Here is a 22,790-nt window from a genome sequence, read left to right on the forward strand (position 1 = left end):
ATCATATATAGAGTGCATATTCCAAGCATACCATCATAATATTTTAACTTCCCTTTTTGAGTAAAGCGATAATCCTTAAAGTATTCATGTTGATCCAACCATGATAATGGAACATTGAATATTTCTTTCATATCCCATTATCATGTTGAACGGTGATTTATCAGGGTTATGAAAGAAATTTCAATGTTACGCACATAGTCAGCATCGAGGGTTACACACATAGTCAACATCAAGGGTTTTAGAAGGTTCACTATTTTCATGAGTAGCAAGTACAACTATTTTTTGGGTGTTTCGTGTTCCATACTAATAACCAAAGATAGAGAATAACTTAGAACAGAAAATAAAATCTATTTAGTGATAAAGCAAACAAGTACACACGAGAATATTCACCCCACACTATTGCTCCCCGGTAACGATGCCAGAAAAGATCTTGATAATCCACAAGTATAGGAGATCAGTTGTGGCCTTTTCGATAAATAAGAGTGTCGAACTCAACGAGGTGCTAAAGATAGAATTATATTCTCTCAAGTTCTACCAATCACTGATACAACTCTACACACACTAATGTTTGCTTTACCTAGAAACAAGAAATAAAACTACTTCGCAAGAATAAAATATAGTTTTGCAACATAATAATGAGTTGGTTGTTGTTTTAGTAAAAGAACAATAAAGTAAAGGTTTTCTTGAAAACAATGAGAAAAGGATTGTCCCTAGGCAATTGCATATGACACGATAATGATATTCATCATATTTATGGGGGAGAGACCTAAGCTAACATACTTTTCCTACTTGGGTCATATATTCTTATGATTGGAACTCTAGCAAGTATTCGCAACAACCAAAGATTCATTAAGGTAAAACCCAACCATATCATTAAGTCAAAAGTCCCCTTTAATCCCATATACAACAACTCACTAACTCAAGATTAGGCTTGAGTCACTCCCGCTACCCACTATAAGAAAATCATTAATATATAGCAACACCCTGGAGTGGGGATCCTGTTGGGGAACGTAGCATGCAATTTCAAAAAAATTCCTACACTCTTGCAAGATCTATCTAGGAGATGCATATCAAGGAGAGGGGGAGAGTGTGTCTACGTACCCTCATAGACCGAAAGCGAAAGCGCTTGACAACGTGGTTGATGTAGTCGAACTTATTCTAGCTCTGACCGATCAAGCATCAAACGTACGGCACCTCCGAGTTCTGCACACGTTCAGCGCGATGACGTCCCTTGCCTTCTTGATCTAGCAAGGTGTCGAGAAAGTAGATGAGTTCCGTCAACACGACGGCGTGGTGACGGTGATGGTGAAGTGATTCTTGCAGGGCTTCGCCTAAGCACCGCAAAACTATGACCAGGGGTGTAAGCTGTGGAGGGGGGTGCCGCACACGGCTAACGATTGTTGTTGTGTGTTCTAGGCGCCCCCTCCCCAATCCGTCCTCCCCCTTTCCTTTTTACTGGAGGAGGAAAAGGGAAGGGAGAAGAGAGAAAGGAAGGGGGGCGAACCCCCCTTTTCCTTCTCCAATATGACCAGCTTCCATAGGGGGGCGCGCCACCCCTTGTGGGCTTGTGTGTTCCCCTCTCATGGCCCATAAGGCCCATATCTTTCCCCCGGGGGTTCCGGTAACCCCCCCCGGCCCCGGTACTCCGATAAATACCTGGTACTATCTGGAACACTTCTGGTGTCCGAATACTATCATACTATATATCAATCTTTACCTCTCGATTATTTCGAGACTCCTCTTCATGTCTGTGATCTCATCCGGGACTCCTAACAACATTTCGTCACCAAATCACATAACTCATATAATACTAAATCGTCATCAAATGTTAAGCGTGCGGACCCTACGGGTTCGAGAACTATGTAGACATGACCAAGACACCTCTCCAGTCAATAACCAATAGCGGAACCTAGATGCTCATATTGGATCCAACATATTCTACGAAGATCTTTATCGGTCGAACCGTTATGACATCATACGTTATCCCTTTGTCATCGGTATGTTACTTGCCCGAGATTCGATCGTCGGTATCTACATACCTAGTTCAATCTCGTTACCGTTAAGTCTCTTTACTCATTTTGTAATACATCATCTTGCAACCAACTCATTAGTTACTTTGCTTGCAAGGCTTCTTAGGATGTGTATTACCGAGAGGGCCCAGAGATACCTCTCCGATACTCGGAGTGACAAATCCTAATCTTGATCTATGCCAACCCAACAAACACCTTCGGAAATACCTGTAGAGCATCTTTATAATCACCCAGTTACGTTGTGACGTTTGATATCACAAAAGGCATTCCTCCGGTATTCGGGAGTTGCATAATCTCATAGTCGAAGGAATCTGTATTTGACATGAAGAAAGCAATAGCAATAAAAGTGAATGATCAATATGCTAAGCTAACGGATGGGTCATGTCCATCACATCATTCTCCTAATGATGTGATCCCGTTCATCAAATGACAACACATGTCTATGGTTAGGAAACTTAAGCATCCTTGATTAATGAGCTAGTCTAGTACATGCTTACTAAGAGACACGGTGTTTTGTCTATGTATCCACACATGTATCAAGTTTCCGGTTAATACAATTCTAGCATGAATAGTAAACATTTATCATGAATAAGGAAATATATAAATTTATTATTGCCTCTAGGGAATATTTTCTTCAGATCCCACACGCTTGCGCGACACGATGGGCACCATAGGACAACACCCTAATAACATACAACTCATATCAATCATACCATACAACAATTAACCCATAGGACAAAAAGAAACTACTCAAACATAATAGAGATGCAACGCACCATTGGATAATACTCCCTCCGTTTCTTTTTAGTCCGGATATAAGGTTTGGTCAAAGTCAAGCTTTGTAGAGTTCGACTAACTTTATATTTAAAAATATAAACATTCACAATATGAAATCAATATTATCAGATGCACCATGAAACATATGTTCATACTATATAATTTTAGTATTGTAGATGTTCACATTTTTTATATAAATTTGGTCAAACTTTGTGCAGTTTGACTTTGACCAAATCTTATATGCGGAGTAAAAAGAAACGGAGGGAGTAATATATAGCATAGAGCACCATGCTCAAGTAGATATTACAACGGGGTGAGAGAGGATACACCACTGCACGGAGAGGGAAAAAGTTGTCGATGACGACGGGGAAGTTGTTGGAGTAGACCGCCATCATGATGGTTTCCCCGGCCACGCTCCGGCGCCACCGGGAGAGAGGGGGAGAGAGGCCCCACTCCTCCTTATTCTTCTTCTTGCTTGGATTTCCCCTAGATATAAGAAGGGTCCCCCCTCTAGTCCTTGGCATAAATACTGAAGGAAATATGCCCTAGAGGCAATAATAAAGTTATTATTTATTTCCTTATTTCATGATAAATGTTTATTATTCATGCTAGAATTGTATTAACCGGAAACATGGTACATGTGTGAATACATAGACAAATAGAATGTCACTAGTATGCCTCTACTTGACTAGCTCGTTAATCAAACATGGTTATGTTACCTAACCATAGACATGAGTTGTCATTTGATTAATGGGATCACATCATTAGGAGAATGATGTGATTGACTTGACCCATTCCGTTAGCTTAGCACTTGATCGTTTAGTATGTTGCTATTACTTTCTTCATGACTTATACATGTTCCTATGACTATGAGATTATGTAACTCCCGTTTACTGGAGGAACACTTTGTGTCCTACCAAACGTCACAACGTAACTGGGTGATTATAAAGGTGCTCTACAGGTGTCTCCAAAGGTACTTGTTGGGTTGGCGTATTTCAAGATTAGGATTTGTCACTCCGATTATCGGAGAGGTATCTCTGGGCCCACTCGGCAATGCACATCACTATAAGCCTTGCAAGCATTGTAACCGATGAGTTAGTTGCGGGATGATGTATTATGGAATGAGTAAAGAGACTTGCCGGTAACGAGATTGAACTAGGTATTGAGATACCGACGATCAAATCTCGGGAAAGTAACATATTGATGACAAAGGGAAAAACGTATGTTGTTATGCGGTTTGACCGATAAAGATCTTCGTAGAATATGTGGGAGCCAATATGAGCATCCAGGTTTTGCTATTGGTTATTGATCGGAGACGTGTCTCGGTCATTGATACGTCTCCAATGTATCTATAATTTTTGATTGTTCCATGCTATATTATATTCTGTTTTGGACATTACTGGGCTTTATTATACACTTTTATATTATTTTTGGGACTAACCTATTAACCGGAAGCCCAGCTCAGAATTGCTGTTTTGTTGCCTATTTTAGGGTTTCGCATAAAAAGAATATCAAACGGAGTCCAAACGGAATGAAACCTTCGGGAACGTGATTTTCGGAATGAACATGATCCAGAGGACTTGGACCCTTCGTCAAGACATCAACCAGGAGGCCACAAGGTAGGGGGCGCGCCTACCCCCCTGGGCGCGCCCTCCACCCTCGTGGGCCCCCTGTTGCTCCACCAACGTACTCCTTCCTCCTATATATACCTACGTACCCCCAAACTATCAGATACGGATCCAAAACCCTAATTCCACCACCGTAAGTTTCTGTATCCATGAGATCCCATCTTGGGGCCTGTTCCGGAGCTCCACCGGAGGGGGCATCGATCACGGAGGGCTTCTACATCAATACCATAGCCTCTCCTATGAAGTGTGAGTAGTTTACCTCAGACCTTCGGGTCCATAGTTATTAGCTAGATGGTTTCTTCTGTCTTTTTGGATCTTAATACAAAGTTCTCCCCCTCTCTTGTGGAGATCTATTGGATGTAATCTTCTTTTGCGCTGTGTTTGTTGAGACCGATGAATTGTGGGTTTATGATCAAGTTTATCTATGAACAATATTTGAATCTTCTCTTAATTCTTTTATGTATGATTGGTTATCTTTGCAAGTCTCTTCGAATTATCAGTTTGGTTTGGCCGACTAGATTGATCTTTCTTGCAATGGGAGAAGTGCTTAGCTTTGGGTTCAATCTTGCGGTGTCCTTTCCCAGTGATAGTAGGGGCAGCAAGGCACATATTGTATTGTTGCCATCGAGGATAACAAGATGGGGTTTACATCATATTGCATGAGTTTATCCCTCTACATCATGTCATCTTGCTTAAAGCGTTACTCTGTTCTCTTGAACTTAATACTCTAGATGCATGCTGGATAGCGGTCGATGTGTGGAGTAATAGTAGTAGATGCAGGCAAGAGTCGGTCTACTTGTCTCGGACGTGATGCATATATACATGATCATACCTAGATATTCTCATAACTATGCTCAATTCTGTCAATTGCTCAACAATAATTTGTTCACCCACCGTAAATACTTATGCTCTTGAGAGAAGCCACTAGTGAAACCTATGGCCCTCGGGTCTATCTTCCATCATATTAATCTTCCAATACTTAGTTATTTCCTTTGCCATTTATTTTACTCTGTAGCTTTATCATAAAAATACCAAAAATATTATCTTATCATATCTATTAGATCTCACTCTCGTAAGTGACCGTGTAGGGATTGACAACCCCTTATCGCATTGGTTGCATGGATTTATTTGTTTGTGTATGTGCGAGGGACTCGTGCGTGGCCTCCTACTGGATTGATACCTTGGTTCTCAAAAACTGAGGGAAATACTTACGCTACTTTGCTGCATCACCCTTTCCTCTTCAAGGGAAAACCAACGCAAGTGCTCAAGAGGTAGCAGTCATGTCTACATAGTTCTCGAACCCGTAGGGTCCGCACGCTTAATGTTCAGTGACGATTTGTATTATGAGTTTATGTGTTTTGATGTACCGAAGGTAGTTCGGAGTCCCGGATGAGATTGGGGACATGTCGAGGAGTCTCGAAATGGTCGAGACATAAAGATCGATATATTGGACGACTATATTCGGACATCGGAAAGGTTCCGAGTGGTTCGGGTATTTTTTCGGATTACCGGGGAGTTACGAGAATACGGGGGAAGAAGTATATGGGCCTTATTGGGCTTTAGGGGAGAGAGAGAGAGGCAGGCCGTGCGCCCCCCAATGACTAGTCCGAATTGGACTAGGGGGAGGGGCGGCGCCCCCTCCTTCCTTCTCTTCCCTCTTCCCCTTCCTTGTCTCCTACTCCTACTACTTGGAAGGGGAGGAATCCTACTCCCGGTGGGAGTAGGACTCCTCCAGGGCACGCCATAGGGGTCGGCCCTCTCCCCCTCCTCCACTCATTTATATACGTGGCCAGGGGGCACCCCATAGACACAATAATTGATCTCTTGATCTCTTAGCCGTGTGCGGTGCCCCCCTCCACCATATTCCACCCCGATCATATCGTAGCGGTGCTTAGGCGAAGCCCTGCGTCGGTAGCAACATCATCACCGTCACCACGCCATCGTGCTGATGGAACTCTCCCGTGAAGCTCTGCTAGATCGGAGTTTGTGGGACGTCATCGAGCTGAACGTGTGCTGAACTCGGAGGTGCCGTACGTTCGGTACTTGGATCGGTCGGATTGTGAAGACGTACGACTACATCATCCGTGTTGTGCTAACGCTTCCGCTTTCGGTCCACGAGGGTATGTAGACAACACTCTCCCCTCTCGTTGCTATGCATCTCCATGATCCTATGTGTGCGTAAGAATTTTTTTGAACTTACTACGTTCCCCAACAGTGGTATCCGAGCCTGATTTTATGCGTAGATGTTATATGCACGAGTAGAACACAAGTGATTTGTGGACGATACAAGTCATACTGCTTACCAGCATGCCATACTTTGGTTCGGCGGTATTGTTGGATGAAGCGGCCCGGACCGACATTACACGAGACTGGTTCTACCGACGTGCTTTGCACATAGGTGGCTGGCGGGTGTCAGTTTCTCCAACTTTAGTTGAACCGAGTGTGGCTACGCCCGGTCGTTGAGAAGGTTAAAACAACACTAACTTGATGAACTATCATTGTGGTTTTGATGCGTAGGTAAGAACGGTTCTTGCTCAGCCTGTAGCAGCCACATAAAACTTGCAACAACAAAGTAGATGACGTCTAACTTGTTTTTGCAGGGCATGTTGTGATGTGATATGGTCAAGACATGATGCTATATTTATTGTATGAGATGATCATGTTTTGTAACGGAGTTATCGACAACTGGCAGGAGCCATATGGTTGTCGCTTTATTGTCACTACAAAAAAATACACTTCCGTGATGATACGTGTTTGTCATAGTAGGTCGCTTTTTTTGTCATGCATGTACATCCATGACAAATTTATGACAAAATCAAGATAGTCATACGTGTGCTGTCGTAGAAGTGTTCCATGACATTACCAAAATTATCATCACGGAAGTGTCCACTTGCATGACGATAAATCGTGCATCACAGAAGTGCTTTCGTCAAGGGTGACCGACATGTGGCATCCACCGTAACGAAACACCGTTAAGCTATCGGGTCGGGTTTTGGATCCGATAACCCGTTAACAGCCCCGACCAATGGGAATTTTCCACGTGTAAAATCATCATTGGCTAGAGGAAACACGTGTCGACTCATCGTCGGGACAGATGTCATCCACTCACTGGACAGAAGGCGCCTATGATACGCCGACACGTGGCACGGCCCAACAAGTTTAAATGGGCCGGCCCAACTAAAGGCCCACAAGATTTTGCAGACCATAATGGGCCAGCCCAACTAAAGGCCCACGAGATTTTGCGGACCATAATGGGTTGGCCCAGCTAAAGGCCCATAAGATTTCACGGGCCATAATGGGCCGACCCAGGTAAAGGCCCACAAGATTTTTGTGTGCCATAATAGGCCGGCCCAGATAAAGGCCCACAAAATTCTTGCGGATCATAATGGGCCGGCCCAGCTAAAGGCCCACGAGATTTCGCCGACATTAATGGGCCGGCCCAGCTGTAGGCCCAAAAGATTTTGAGGATCCTAGTAGGCCGACCCGTTAACTGGCTGCTATGTTTTGGGCCAAATGCCGGCCCATATTTGATACGGTCTATTAATGGCCTGCCACGCTCCGGGCCTAATAGTGGCCCATATGAGATCTGGCCCGTTAAAAGCCTACCATGTTCTGGGCCAAATTACGGCCCAGATCAGGTCCGGCCCTTTAAGAGGTTTTGGGCCTAATTATGGCCCATATCAGATTCGGCCCGTCAATTGGACACTATGCTTTTGGGCCCACTTGCTAAAGGTCCACTTAGCAATTCAGCCTGATATTAGTTTTGGCCTGTTAAGGGCCCGTTTAATATTTTGGCCCTATATTAATTTCAGCCTGTTAAAAGCCCATCATATAGTTGGGCCTAACTACGGCCCGGTTTGCATCCGGCCTGCTCGCAGCCGATATCTGATTGGGCCAAACAAGGACCGAGACAATTTTCCGGCCTATTAAAAGCCTGTGATTTGATTCGCACAATCATGGGTCAGGGTTCATTTCGGGCTGCTGCCGGCCGGTGAGCTGATCGGCACGTTTCAGGCCCAACCTACATCATGATTGCATGATGGCCTGATTATGTACCATAATTTTACGGTTTGGCCGGTTTACTGCGAAGATAGGATATATATACAGTAAAATAACTACAGCATCGTGAATAAGAAAAAACCTATACTATACAATAAAGAAATTATGGCATATTACATCCACTGGGCATCAAAGTTCGCCACTATGATAATAAAGCACAAGCAAACAACAGATTACATACATTGGGCATCAAAGATCGCCACCAGTGCAAATAAACACGCCGACAAAATAATATACAAAACCGACAGCACTTCAATAGAGTTCAAGAAAGGTTAGCCCTGCTGGGGAGCTGTAGCGCGAGCAGCTGAGCAAGATGATGAGACTGTGCTTGTTCAACACTTATATCTTCCTCACTCTGAAAGATAAACAAGCAGACAGATGACAGGTTTTGCACATAAAAGTATCAGTGCTGACAATTCATCACATTTCTTACTGAGAATAGAGTGACACAGTTTAAATTTGCATTAACACAATATGGTATTGTTCAGGTCAAGACATGGCTGGAAATGACATTGTGAAGGAGTTGGCAGCTTCACGACACCACTGGATTACAGATCAAGAACTCATAAGTATCAATGGTTAGTTTGTTGTCAATCTATACCATTTCAGATTGGCAACTAAAGTGACGGTTCAAATAATAGTAGAATGATATGACATTTTTCATAGTTAAGACATTGCAGAATATGACATTGTGCTGTAGTGGGTAGGTTCACCACACCACTGGATTACAGATGAAGAACAGAAGCATACATGCAGTGCAAAAGAAGATCACTTGCTCTGTATAGTTTAATTTACATGGTATGAAGAAGGAACTTGGTTGTACAACTGAAAACTTAAATTGAGAAAGGACGAACTTTTGTTTATGAACTACATATAATAAACTTTAAACAAGCAATTTGATGCAAACACCAAAAATAAACAGCTGTTGCAGTCATGCCTAACCAAATATATACAACAATGTTTGAACGCTTGAGATGGACAAACTTACATTATTGGTGAAGACAGGCTCTATAAAGGCCTTGTCCATGCTGATGGGGGGGGGGGGCAATTCAAGAAGTTTACCACAGAATCTTCTTCAAAAGCATTGCCTTTATTCTACATTTTGTTAAGAGTAAATATAGATGTGATAATATACAAAAAATGGAGAATATTTAAGATAAGATGAAGAGTGATGCTACATAACCAAGTAGCTATAAATGTAAGTGCAGCGATACAGGCAAAAGGTACAACCAAGAGCAATGCACAGCTAAACTTCTTCAGTACCAACCTTATGGTAAGAGTAAATATAGATCTGTTGTGTAGAAAATGAAGGGCAAAGGAAAATAAGCTGCAGAGTGATGGTACATGAACAACTACCTGTCATTATAAGTACACTGATAAAGGACAACATGTACTTATAAGAACAATGCAGAGCTAAAAAACATTGGCATTGGATATATTCTACATTAATGTAACCATTCATACAGATCAGATAATTTGGAGTGAACAATTGATAAGCAAGCTATCATGCATACTGCTGTCACATAATGAACCAGATATGCATGCAAGTACAATGATACAGGACAATAGGTACTAACAAGAGCAAAGCAGCGGGCAACATATTTGTGATATCTTGTCATTCTTGTCAAACCGGAATTCTTCTTCGAGCAGATTTCCTGCAAAAAAGATCCGTAAGGCACATGCGGAAAAGTAGAAGTTCAAATTGTCATGTGATTTCATAGACAGTACCTCATCCTGGGAATGATACCAGTGCATAACAAGGAATGTCTTCTAAATTTAGCACAGGAGACTTCATCGGAAATTCGTTTATAGACTTACCATCAAAGTGTGATTTCCTCACGCAACACCGATACTGCTGCAATGCTTCCTTGAAAAGCACAAGCAAGCTTTTCTTGTCATGACTATCCAGGTTGACCCTCGCCTAGTTACAACAATGTAATGTAAATCATTGATGTGTTCAATGAGTAGAAAACAGGAAAATAATAGCCATGAATAATAGCACTTACACGTAAGTTGGACAGGAAGATGTGAAAATGGTGTTTGTCTTCACAATAATCTTCCCATGATGGGAATATATGCACATAGTCCCTAACAACGTTGAAAGCATTGTCTTTTAAACTGGGAATAAATGGAATGGGGTTCCAATCTGCAGGAATTGGCCGTCTCTGTAGTTGGGATAGGTCTTCGGCCGGTGGACTTGCTGTACTTTTTGCTGGAGTGGGATTTTTCTGTGGTACAGCAGGTGCTATGGCAAATGAAATCGGTATACCTTTTGCTGGAGTGCAGGTCCTGTGTGGTGGGGCTAGTGGTGTGGCTAGTGAAGTATGGGTACAGTCTGCTAGAGTTGGTCCTACGTTTTGTGTCACTGGTTGTACAACCAATATAAGTGGGGTGCTGTCTAATTTCTCCGGCACCACCACGTTTTTCAAGGACTTTGCTGGTGCTCCTTCAGGTTCGTAATCACCCTCTTCATTTTTGATGTCTGATGCACAAGAACAACATTTGAGTGGAAAAACATGGTATGATGACAGATGGAATATGTATTGATAATGGATGGGCATGGCATCTCGACATATATGATGAGTAAACTAAGCAGATGGCGGTGCAACAAAGTAGAAGAAATGCAAGACAACATATGCAAGATACGCGCAACCAATAAAATCTTGCCAAATTAGAATAGGCACCTTGATGGGTGAATAGGACAGGCCATCTGCCTTTGACTCCTCGAGGTTAGAATAGTCATTAGGATGATATTCTGAACAACAATCAACAGGTGGGGAGCGTACGAGTTTCATTGCTTCCAGAATGGCACTCAATGCCTTGCTGCCAATTTTGTAAGTCATTGTAGTGTTCCATAATATTCTTCTGATGCGCGGATTCTGATATTCACTGTAATTGCGTATAATATCTGAGAACCATGAAAACATAAATAGTTGTGAGATTATCTTTGTAATGCAGATGATATTCTAATATAGGGGCGCCCCTGTAAACACTTGTGTGCTATCACTAGATTCTGATGAGAGAGCTCATGTGTGCTGTAATATGGTGCGTTCATTTATATAATCTGGCACAAGTACACAAAAAAATAGGCTCCAGAAGAAAGGATAGCTGGCAGATGATAGGTTCATAATATACTGTATAGAGAGTTTATTGCCAAACCATGATAACAAGAGCACACAGCAACTAGGCAGATCGTAGGGGCTGTTTGGTTTTAGGACTAGCATTGCCACACTTTGCCACACATTTTTGTCAAACTTCACTAAGGTTAGTTCATCAAAATGAGAGCCACAAGTTGGCAAGCCTAAGGGAATCTTGCCACACTTTTTGTGTGTATGCCATGTGGGGTCCAAGTGTGGCTTGCCTAAGATGTGGCTTGAACCAAACACTCACCTAAGTTGGTCAAACTTGCCTAACCTTAGGTGTGGCAATCTTTGGCAAAGTTAGTCACAAACCAAACAGCCCCTACATAACAGGGGTACACCATAACCAGGATATATAAATCGGGAAAGTGGAACTGGCTGGAAATTACGGTGTTGTATTGCCGCTAGTAATTGAAAGCCTATCGATCACGTACAGGCCAGCTCTATCAGCTATTGACTGCAGATGTCCCTCCTCCCCTTCCTGACAAGGAACATACTGTGCTTCCCATACAGAACACCGCACGGGCCGCCGGCCGAACCACCAGCCCCACCGCCTGTGTTCCTCCGCCACCCCCACCCCCGCCCCCACCCGCGTCGAGTTTTCTTCGTTCGACGAGGCCCCACCACCGCCCCCCACAACCACCGTCCCCACCCGAGCCCCTTCGATCGCACCGGCGAACTCCGGCGAGCTCTGAAAAATCGACTGACCCAATTTTGAAATTTAGTCTACTGTGATTTAACTAGTGTGGAATATAAAAGGGGGAAACCATAAGCATTGCGAGTATGGTGTTGAGCGTGCCATGGCGGATCTGAAGGTGCAAACCAGACAAAGGCAACTTCGCAACCAAGACAACAAATCAGAGTAAAGCAGTGGCGATCTATTTTTTTGCTGCGATAAATAAGTTGAGCAGATACAAAAGAGTACCGCCTCTGGTGTGGCGCCGTGTACGCATCTACTGAGAATTTGACGGTGCTGCGGTAGCGATGGCTGTCGGTGGTGTGGAAGCATATCTAGGAGGGTAGACCGTGGCGGTGGGGCGCGGTGGACGAGACGGTCGTAGGAGTGGTGCCGGCAAGGTGGACGACGGCGGGGATGAAGCGAGAGGACGGGATGCAAGGATCCCGGTCCGAAGCCGTGGATGAGAGATGTCGATCTCTTGTAATGGACGGAGGCGTTGGGGTATCAGCTCCGAAATGGTGGAGGAGGACGGCAGTGGATGGGGTGGCGGACGGCGGCGGACGGAGGAGAGTGGGGTGGAGAGGGTGTTTTGGCGCCCACAGAGTACGAATGGGGAAAAGGGAGGTAGAGAGGAAGGAGGGAACCATGTATTCAGGGCGCGCTTGTCTCAAATGCAAGGAAATTTACAAACTTAGCCCCCGTTTCAAATTTCTACTACATCAGAGCAACACTAGTCGGTTGGGGATAGGACGGTAATCTCGCATACACCGAATATTTGCCGACGAGAGTTTGTTTTTGGCGCCCACCGTGTATGAATATGAATCGGGGAGGAGGTCGATTTCGGCTGAGGACACACTGTGTTTTGGCGCCCACCGTGTATGAATCCGGGTGAGAGGCGGTTATGTCACGTTTGGGTGAAATTACAAACCTACCCCTATCGAAACCTATAGAAATTCAGCATATAGGCTTTGCGTGGCAGGGATAGGCAGTAGTGATTTCCATCTCGCAGATTTTGGTTTCGGGCGGTTACTGCGACTTTCCCCGCTTCGTTCAAATTTTACAGAGTGCATGTTTACCGTGCCAACTCAATTCGAATCCCGTTTGTATTCTATTTTTTAGGCGGGGTCCATTTTCAATTGGAATTACATTCTATATACATCATTTTTATATATACTTTCAAAAGCACAACAAAGATTCTGCTCCTTTATATGTATAATATGATTTACAAATACAACGATCTCGAAATCTTAAGGTTGAATTCGAAAAAATTTAACCAAATTATGTTCTACTAAAATGTATGGATCAGTAATATGTACATATTAAATAACATAGATGTGCGTGAATTCATATGAGTATGCATGTTTGATAGATCAATTTTGGTTCGAGTATGGATTACATGTATCATCATCTCGAATTCAAATATTTGAATCCCTTTTTTGTTCACTCCTTTCACGCCCATCTCTCTCTCGCATGCATGCTCCTTCAGGTAGCTATCACTCTCTTTTCTCCAGCTCACCTGCACGCTCACTTCATGTTGCTCCTATCCTCGCAAACATGGTCTCTCGACGTCTCCCTTGAGAAGTGTCACACTCTCCCTATCATTATAAATTACACGGTTTTCATTATCTCTCACGTCTCTACTATTCTCTGGTATCACTCGGTACCTAAGCTTTCTTTTTCACCGCCAAACACACAGTCTCCACTCGTCTTTCACTTTGTATTTCTCTCTATGGCATTCTCTCACACACCCTATATGTCTCTACATATGACTCATACCACTAAAATTACTCTCTCTATCTCTCCTGTAGACACAACATTTGTTGCGGTCTCCTTTTCGTCTCCATCCCAGACTGACATTATTCATTTGTTTACCGATCAGACAACCCCGACTACCATCTCCTCTCTCTCTCACAGACACACACGCACAACTCCTACCACTAAAATGTGAATGGAAAACGAGATTTTGTTATACCCAAACAAAAAAGGACTGGAGGGAGTGATTTCTCTGACACGGACGCGACCTCTCATAGCGCAGGCATTGAACCGGCGCGCCGGCCAAGAGGGCCGCACTCGCTGCAGGCCCGGCTGAGCACGCCTCCTTGCCGCATGCAACCAGCTTAAGACTGCCCCGCCTGCCTTCATTGATTCCGCGCGTATGGCGGCAACACGTCCTCCCGCGAGCCGGCAGGCATTTTAGAACACAAAAATGACTAAAATATAATTAATTTACGCATGGTCTTGACTTGTTGTGCTTGCACTGGTAGCAGGAACTAGTAGAGGATTTTCTTTATTTATAACTCTCCTCACATTTTTTTGGCTTTGAAGTGAATCATGGTTGTGGACATTATGTATGAATGTGCAGATATCTGTGAACATGAGTTTGATGTGGAAGTTGAACTTGGAATGTCGGGCTTGCGCGTGAACTATACCATGTCCAATGCTTCGTCTGTTATTGTTTGGAAAGTAATTGCTGTTATTACATGACCCGAAAAAAACATTTTGTGCCACATCAGTAGATGCACGGACATCACAACAGGCATGCTGACTGGATAAACATTTGAACCTAGCTATTATGAAGGAAATTTTGTATTGACAACAATTTTAGACAGGAGGAGACGCCTAGCCTTCTCTGCCTCTGCTAGCTTATTTCTGGCTTCTTCCATCTCTTCTTTGGCTTGGGTGAAGAGAGCATCTGATTGCTCTTTTCGCTTCTTTAGGAACTCAGCTACATTCTCAAGGGCTGCTGCATGCTTTCTTTCAGCCTTTACTAATGCCACGAGGACACGAACAACTGACGACTCCACCTGGCTTGTGTGTAATCCAGCATCATCTGGGAATTTGCACCTTGTGTCTAATCCAGCATCATTAGGGAACTGGCACCTTGTGTGTAATCCAGCCCCATTTTGGAAACATGATCTCGAGGTTGACCATACTTCCCTCCTTGCAGGAACTGCATCCTGAGATGAAGTTACCTCCTTTTTAGATCAATACTCAGAGCAACCTAGATCCATTTAGTAGAAGCCAGATAAACAGAACTCGGAGAAGTGAATTCAAAAGGAAAAAATAAATAAAAACAGACTACAAGGTGAGAACACCCACTTCCTACATCAAGCTAAAAACGAAAGCATTAGGACAATTAAGACTCTTCTTATTACACAACGAAGAACACCACACTTAAGAGAAATAGAAACTACAACATATACACATCGAAGAACATGAGGCTACACGAAAGTAATTGAAAGGGTGTTACTTACCAAAGCTCGTTTTATAGGTTCGGTGCAACTCCTCTTTAACTTGCCACACTCCTTGAAGATGTCCCGAATATCCCGTGTTTGGTCTTCATTGCTCCTCTGCATGTTCGCACTCGTGGTTTTAAAATCTCAACATGGCAAGAAAAATATACTACTAGTAATACTCGCGCATCTTGTGGGCAACATTAAAGCACTCGTCTGCCATGTTACAGCATCTCCAACAAGATAAACTACTCATACAAATGCATCTTCATACGTGCAACGCATGTGCATTTTGCTAGTTCTAAAAACATTTCCATCATTTGCCACACTACTGGTTGCAGATGAAAAACCTACCCAAGCACAGCGCGATACAGGAGCGACGCACAATTACAAGCTGATATTCTGTTGGACAATGGAGGCTATAACCAATTACTTTTATGGGAACAATAGCACCCAGGAAATTTGAAGGGTAGGTATGAACAAAATTGGAACTACACATGTACTGCTAAGTGATTCAATACACACATTACCAATCGAGGAGGAGAATGATGGTCGTGGCGGCCTCTGTGAGTCATGGTCAGCAACGGGAGTCAGTTCATTGTCCACAATGGTGGTACTTCTACGCTTGGCGTCGGCTTCCGGGAAGCAGATCCGAGACCGTGGAAGACGATGCCGGGGAAGAGGCTCCGTGTACGACGATGATAACCCACAAGTATAGGGGATCGCAACAGTTTTCGATAAGTAAGAGTGTCGAACCCAACGAGGAGCTAAAGGTAGAACAAATATTCCCTCAAGTTCTATCGACCACCGATACAACTCTACGCACGCTTGACGTTTGCTTTACCTAGAACAAGTATGAGACTAGAAGTACTTTGTAGGTGTTGTTGGATAGGTTTGCAAGATAATAAAGAGTACGTAAATAAAAAGTAGGGGCTGTTTAGATAAAGAAACAATAAAGTAAATATAGCGAGTGTGGAAAAGTGGTGGTAGGTGTTGTGGAATTGCCCCTAAGCAATTGACTACTTTACTAGACCGATAGCAAGTATTATGTGGGAGAGGCCACTGCTAGCATGTCATCCCTGACTTGGAATTCTATGCACTTATAATTGGAACTATTAGCAAGCATCCGCAACTACTAATGTTCATTAAGGTAAAACCCAACCATAGCATTAAGATATATTGGTCCCCCTTCAATCCCGTATGCATCAATTTCTATGCTAGGTTGAAGCTTCTGTCACTCTTGCCCTCCAATACATAGTCCTATCAACATACAACTAACCCTAGGGTGTGATCCACGCGCGCAATCATATGATGGGCACCAAAGGACAGCAACATAACCACAAGCAAATTAGATCAATCATAGCAATTCATCAACCACCGATAGGACAACGAAAATCTACTCAGACATCATAGGATGGCAACACATCATTGGATAATAATATGAAGCATAAAGCACCATGTTCAAGTAGAGGGTACAGCGGGTTGCGGGAGAGTGGAGCGTTGTAGATAGAGGGGGAAGGTGATGGAGATGTTGGTGAAGATGGCGGAGGTGTTGGTGTAGATCGCGGTGATGATGATGATGGCCACGGCAGCGTTCCGGCGCCACCGGAAGAGAGGGGGAGAGGGGCCCCCTTCTTCCTCTTTTTCCTTGACCTCCTCCCTAGATGGGAGAAGGGTTTCCCCTCTGGTCCTTGGCCTCCATGGCATGGGAGGGGTGAGAGCCCCTCCGAGATTGGATCTATCTCTCTGTTTCTCTCTGGTTCTGCGTTCTGTCCTGGCTCTGTTTCACCTTTTCGTGTATATATGGAGATCCGTAACTCCGATTGGCCTGAAACCTTCGCTGTGATTTTTTCCGAATATTAGCTTTCTTGCGGCAAAAGAAGAGCGTCAACCGCCTTACGGTGGGCTCACGAGGGTAGGGGGCGCCCCCCAGGGGGGCGCCCCCTGCCTCGTGACCACCTCGGGCACTGGTTCGTGTTGATTTTCCTTCCGACTTTTCCATATTTTCCAAAAATAAGCTCCATCCGTTTTTATCCCGTTTGGACTCCGTTTGATATGGATATTCTGCGACCAAAAACATGCAACAGACAGGAACTGACACTGGGCACTGGATCAATATGTTAGTCCCAAAAATAATATAAAAAGTTGCCAAAAAGTATATGAAAGTTGAATAATATTGGCATGGAACAATCAAAAATTATAGATACGACGGAGACGTATCGGCATCCCCAAGCTTAATTCCTGCTCGTCCTCGAGTAGGTAAATGATAAAAAAGATATTTTTTGATGTGGAATGCTACCTAGCATAATCTTGATCATATGTCTAATCATGGCATGAATATTAAGACATGAGTGATTCAAAGCAATAGTCTATCATTTGACATAAAAACAATAATACTTCAAGCCTATTAATAAAGCAATCATGTCTTTTCAAAATAACATGGCCAAAGAAAGTTATCCCTACGAAATCATATAGTCTGGCTATGCTCCATCTTCACCACACAAAATATTCACATCATGCACAACCCTGATGACAAGCCAAGCAATTGTTTCATACTTTTGATGTTCTCAAACCTTTTCAACTTTCACGCAATACATGAGCATGAGCCATGGACATATCACTATAGGTGGAATAGAATATGATGGTGGAGAAGACAAAAAGGAGAAGATAGTCTCACATCAACTAGGTGTATCAACGGGCTATGGAGATGCCCATCAATAGATATCAATGTGAGTGAGTAGGGATTGCCATGCAACGGATGCACTAGAGCTATAAGTGTATGAAAGCTCTAACTGAAACTAAGTGGGTGTGCATCCAACTTGCTTGCTCATGAAGACCTCGGGCATTTGAGGAAGCCCATCATCGGAATATACAAGCCAAGTTCTATAATGGAAATTCCCACTAGTATATGAAAGTGATAACTCAAGAGACTCTCTATATGAAGAACATGGTGCTACTTTGAAGCACAAGTGTGGAAAAAGGATAGTAGCACTGCCCTTCTCTCTTTTTCTCTCATTATTTTATTTTTTTTATTTTTTTGGTGGGCTTCTTTGGCCTCTTTTTTATTTGCGCTTCTTTGGCCTCTTTTATTTTTTTGTAAAGTCCGGAGTCTCATCCCGACTTGTGGGGGAATCATAGTCTCCATCATCCTTTCCTCACTGGGGCAATGCTCTAATAATGATGATCATCACACTTTTATTTACTTACAACTCAATATTACAACTCGATATCTAGAACAAAGATATGACTCTATATGAATGCCTCCGGCGGTGTACCGGGATGTGCAATGATCTAGCGTAGCAATGACATCAAATAATGGACAAGCCATGAAAACATCATGCTAGCTATCTTACGATCATGCAAAGCAATATGACAATGAATGCTCAAGTCATGTATATGATGATGATGGAAGTTGGATGGCAATATATCTCGGAATGGCTATGGAAATGCCATGATAGGTAGGTATGGTGGCTGTTTTGAGGAGGATATATGGTGGGTTTAAGGTACCGGCAAAAGTTGCGCGATACTAGAGAGGCTAGCAATGGTGGAAGGGTGAGAGTGCGTATAATCCATGGACTCAACATTAGTCATAAAGAACTCATATACTTATTGCAAAGATCTATTAGTCATCGAAAAAAAGTACTACGCGCATGCTCCTAGGGGGATAGATTGGTAGGAAAAGACCATCGCTCGTCCCCGACCGCCACTCATAAGGAAGACAATCAATAAATACCTCATGCTTCAACTTCGTTACATAACGGTTCACCATACGTGCATGCTACGGGAATCACAAACCTCAACACAAGTATTTCTACAATCCACAATTACCCACTAGCATGACTCTAATATTACCATCTCTATATCGCAAAACTATTGCAAGGAATCAAACATATCATATTCAATGATCTACAAGTTTTATGTAGGATTTTATGACTAACCATGTGAATGACCAATTCCTGTCATCTCTCTAAATAGATATAAGTGAAGCAAGAGAGTTTAATTCTTTCTACAAAAGCTATGCCCGTGCTCTAACAAGTATAAGTGAAGCAAAAGAGCATTCTACAAATGGCGGTTGTCTATGTAAAGAGAAACAGGAAATCCAAACTTCAAATGATATAAGTGAAGCACATGAAGCATTCTATAAAGCCATACTCAAAAAATATAAGTGAAGTGCAAATAGCATTCTATAAATCAACCAAGGACTATCTCATACCAGCATGGTGCATAAAAAGAAAAAGAAAAACCTAAATGCAAAAGACGCTCCAAGACTTGCACATATCGCATGAACGAAACGAATCCGAAAACATACCGATACTTGTTGAAGAAAGAGGGGATGCCTCCCCAGCATCCCCAAGCTTAGATGCTTGAGTCTCCTTGAATATTTACTTGGGGTGCCTCGGGCATCCCCAAGCTTGAGCTCTTTCCTCTCTTCCTTCTTCTCACATCGAAACCTTCTCGATCATTGAACACTTCATCCACACAAAACTTCAACAGAAAACTCGGTAAGATCCGTTAGTATAATAAAGCAAATCACTACTCTAGGTACTATTGCAAACCAATTCATATTTTGTTTTTGCATTGTGTCTACTCTAATATAACTTTTTCATGGTTTAATCCACTGATATAAATTGATAGTTTCATCAAAACAAGCAAACTATGCATCAAAAACAGAATCTGTCTAAAACAGAACAGTCTGTAGAAATCTGAACATTAACCATACTTCTGATACTTGAAAAATTCTACCAAAATTAGGAAACATAAAAAATTTGGGTAGGAAGACAGTGCAAAAAGAATCAGAACCATTTGACGTTCCAGCTAAAAATGTAAAATCGCGCACTACAGTCAAAGTTTCTGTCCTGCACCGTACAAACCATCAAGCAAATGTAAACATCCTAAAGGCAAACCTTGGCACATTATTTTTATAATACAATGGAATTGTACAAGGGGATAATTATTTTTGTTGAAAAGTTTCTATAATTAAGTTTCACAAAGTTCCCATGGGGATGAACAAAGTTCAAGGACGTCCCCCAGTTTCACAATGCTCGTCTCTCTCACTTTCACTTTTCTTTTTTGAAAAAGCTTTGGGTTCCCCTCTTTATTTTTGTTGTTTTTAAACTATATGAAAGCACTCAACATAAATAAATGACTCTCTAAACTTCTGGGTTGTCTCCCTAGCAGCGCTTTCTTTAAAGTCGTTAAGCTAGACATATAGTGCTCAAGTAGTGAATCCACCCGGATCCCAAGGTATATCAAAGCCAATTTTAATTAACAATGATTTGTAATTTAGTAGTGAGCACAAAGAAACATATATCATGTAATGACGAAGTCTAACTCTCTTCCTATGCATCAGCATGTCATAAAAGAACAATACATGCACACATAGTAAAGGCCAACGCATAGTATAAACAGTTTCTTGCAATTTTATCATGTTGGAGACATAGAGAGGTGGAGATATAGTTCCTCTTTCATAATAATTGCAAGTAGGAGCAGAAAACACATGCATATTATATCTATCAAAATCATCATGTGCAACGGTAAAAGGAAACCCATCAATGTAATCCTTAATAAGTGCAAACTTCTCCGAGATAGTGTAGTTGGGAGAATTCAAAAAGATAATAGGACTATCATACATGGGTGCAATAGCAACAACTTCATGTTTAACATAAGAACTATAGCAAGTTCATCTCCATAAGCATCATTCATATTGGCATCTTGGCCACAAGCATAGCAAGCATGATCAAAAAGGGATATTTCAAGAGAATCAAAGGGATCATAACAGTCATCATAGCAATCATCCTTCGGTAAGCACGAAGGGGAATTAAACAATGTATGAGTTGAAGAGTTACTCTCATTAGAAGGTGGGCATGGGTGATCAATCCGCTCTTCCTCCTTTTGTTCTTCGCTCTCCTCATCATCTTTTTCATCCAATGAGCTCACAGTTTCATCAATTTATTCTTCCATAGCTTCCTGCAAAATATTAATCTCTTCTTGGACAGCGGAGACTTTCTCAATAAATGCATTAATATAGTAATAGTATTCATAATTCTCATAGCAATATTTGAGGATAGCTAAATTTTCAGATCTATAACAAGCATCATCAATATCATCAAACTCTTTAAACATAGATTCAATTTCATAAGCACCCATAAAAGCAACAAATTCTTCTATTTGTTCCACATCATAGTAATCATAAATACCTCTAGCATAAGAAGCCAATGTTTCATTATCATTAAATTGCATGAAAAGGGAAGGTGTGGAGAATTCATCCTAGAGCAACAAGTATAATCATATCTCAAGCATAGACTCCAGGCATACCAACACAACATAATAAATTGATCCCATAATAGTTTCTCTTTTTGTGTCAAGCGATAATCCCTAAAGTATTCACGTTGATCCAACGTGTCTCCCATTATAAAGTTGAATGGGGTTTTCTAAGGATTATCAAAGTAGTACTTAATATCTTTCACATAATGAGAATCGAGGGTTTTAGGAGTTACCCCATCTCCATGAGTAGCAAGTACACCTAATTTCTTTGGTATTTCGTGTTCCATATCCATAGCTAAAGATAAAGAACAACTAAGAACAACAAATAAAAATTACTTAGTGATAAAGCAAACAAGCACACACGAGAATATTCACCCCACGCTATTGCTCCCCGGCAACGGCGCCAGAAAAAAGTCTTGATAACCCACAACTATAGGGGATCGCAACAGTTTTTGATAAGTAAGAGTGTCGAACCCAACGAGGAGCTAAAGGTAGAACAAATATTCCCTCAAGTTCTATCGACCACCGATACAACTCTACACACGCTTGACGTTTGCTTTACCTAGAACAAGTATGAGACTAGAAGTACTTTGTAGGTGTTGTTGGATAGGTTTGCAAGATAATAAAGAGTACGTAAATAAAAAGTAGGGGCTGTTTAGATAAAGAAACAATAAAGTAAATATAGCGAGTGTGGAAAAGTGGTGGTAGGTGTTGTGGAATTGCCCCTAAGCAATTGACTACTTTACTAGACCGATAGCAAGTATTATGTGGGAGAGGCCACTGCTAGCATGTCATCCCTGACTTGGAATTCTATGCACTTATAATTGGAACTATTAGCAAGCATCCGCAACTACTAATGTTCATTAAGGTAAAACCCAACCATAGCATTAAGATATATTGGTCCCCCTTCAATCCCGTATGCATCAATTTCTATGCTAGGTTGAAGCTTCTGTCACTCTTGCCCTCCAATACATAGTCCT

This window comes from Triticum aestivum, chromosome 2A, assembly GCF_018294505.1.
Source record: "Triticum aestivum cultivar Chinese Spring chromosome 2A, IWGSC CS RefSeq v2.1, whole genome shotgun sequence".
In the NCBI taxonomy this organism is placed as follows: domain Eukaryota; kingdom Viridiplantae; phylum Streptophyta; class Magnoliopsida; order Poales; family Poaceae; genus Triticum; species Triticum aestivum.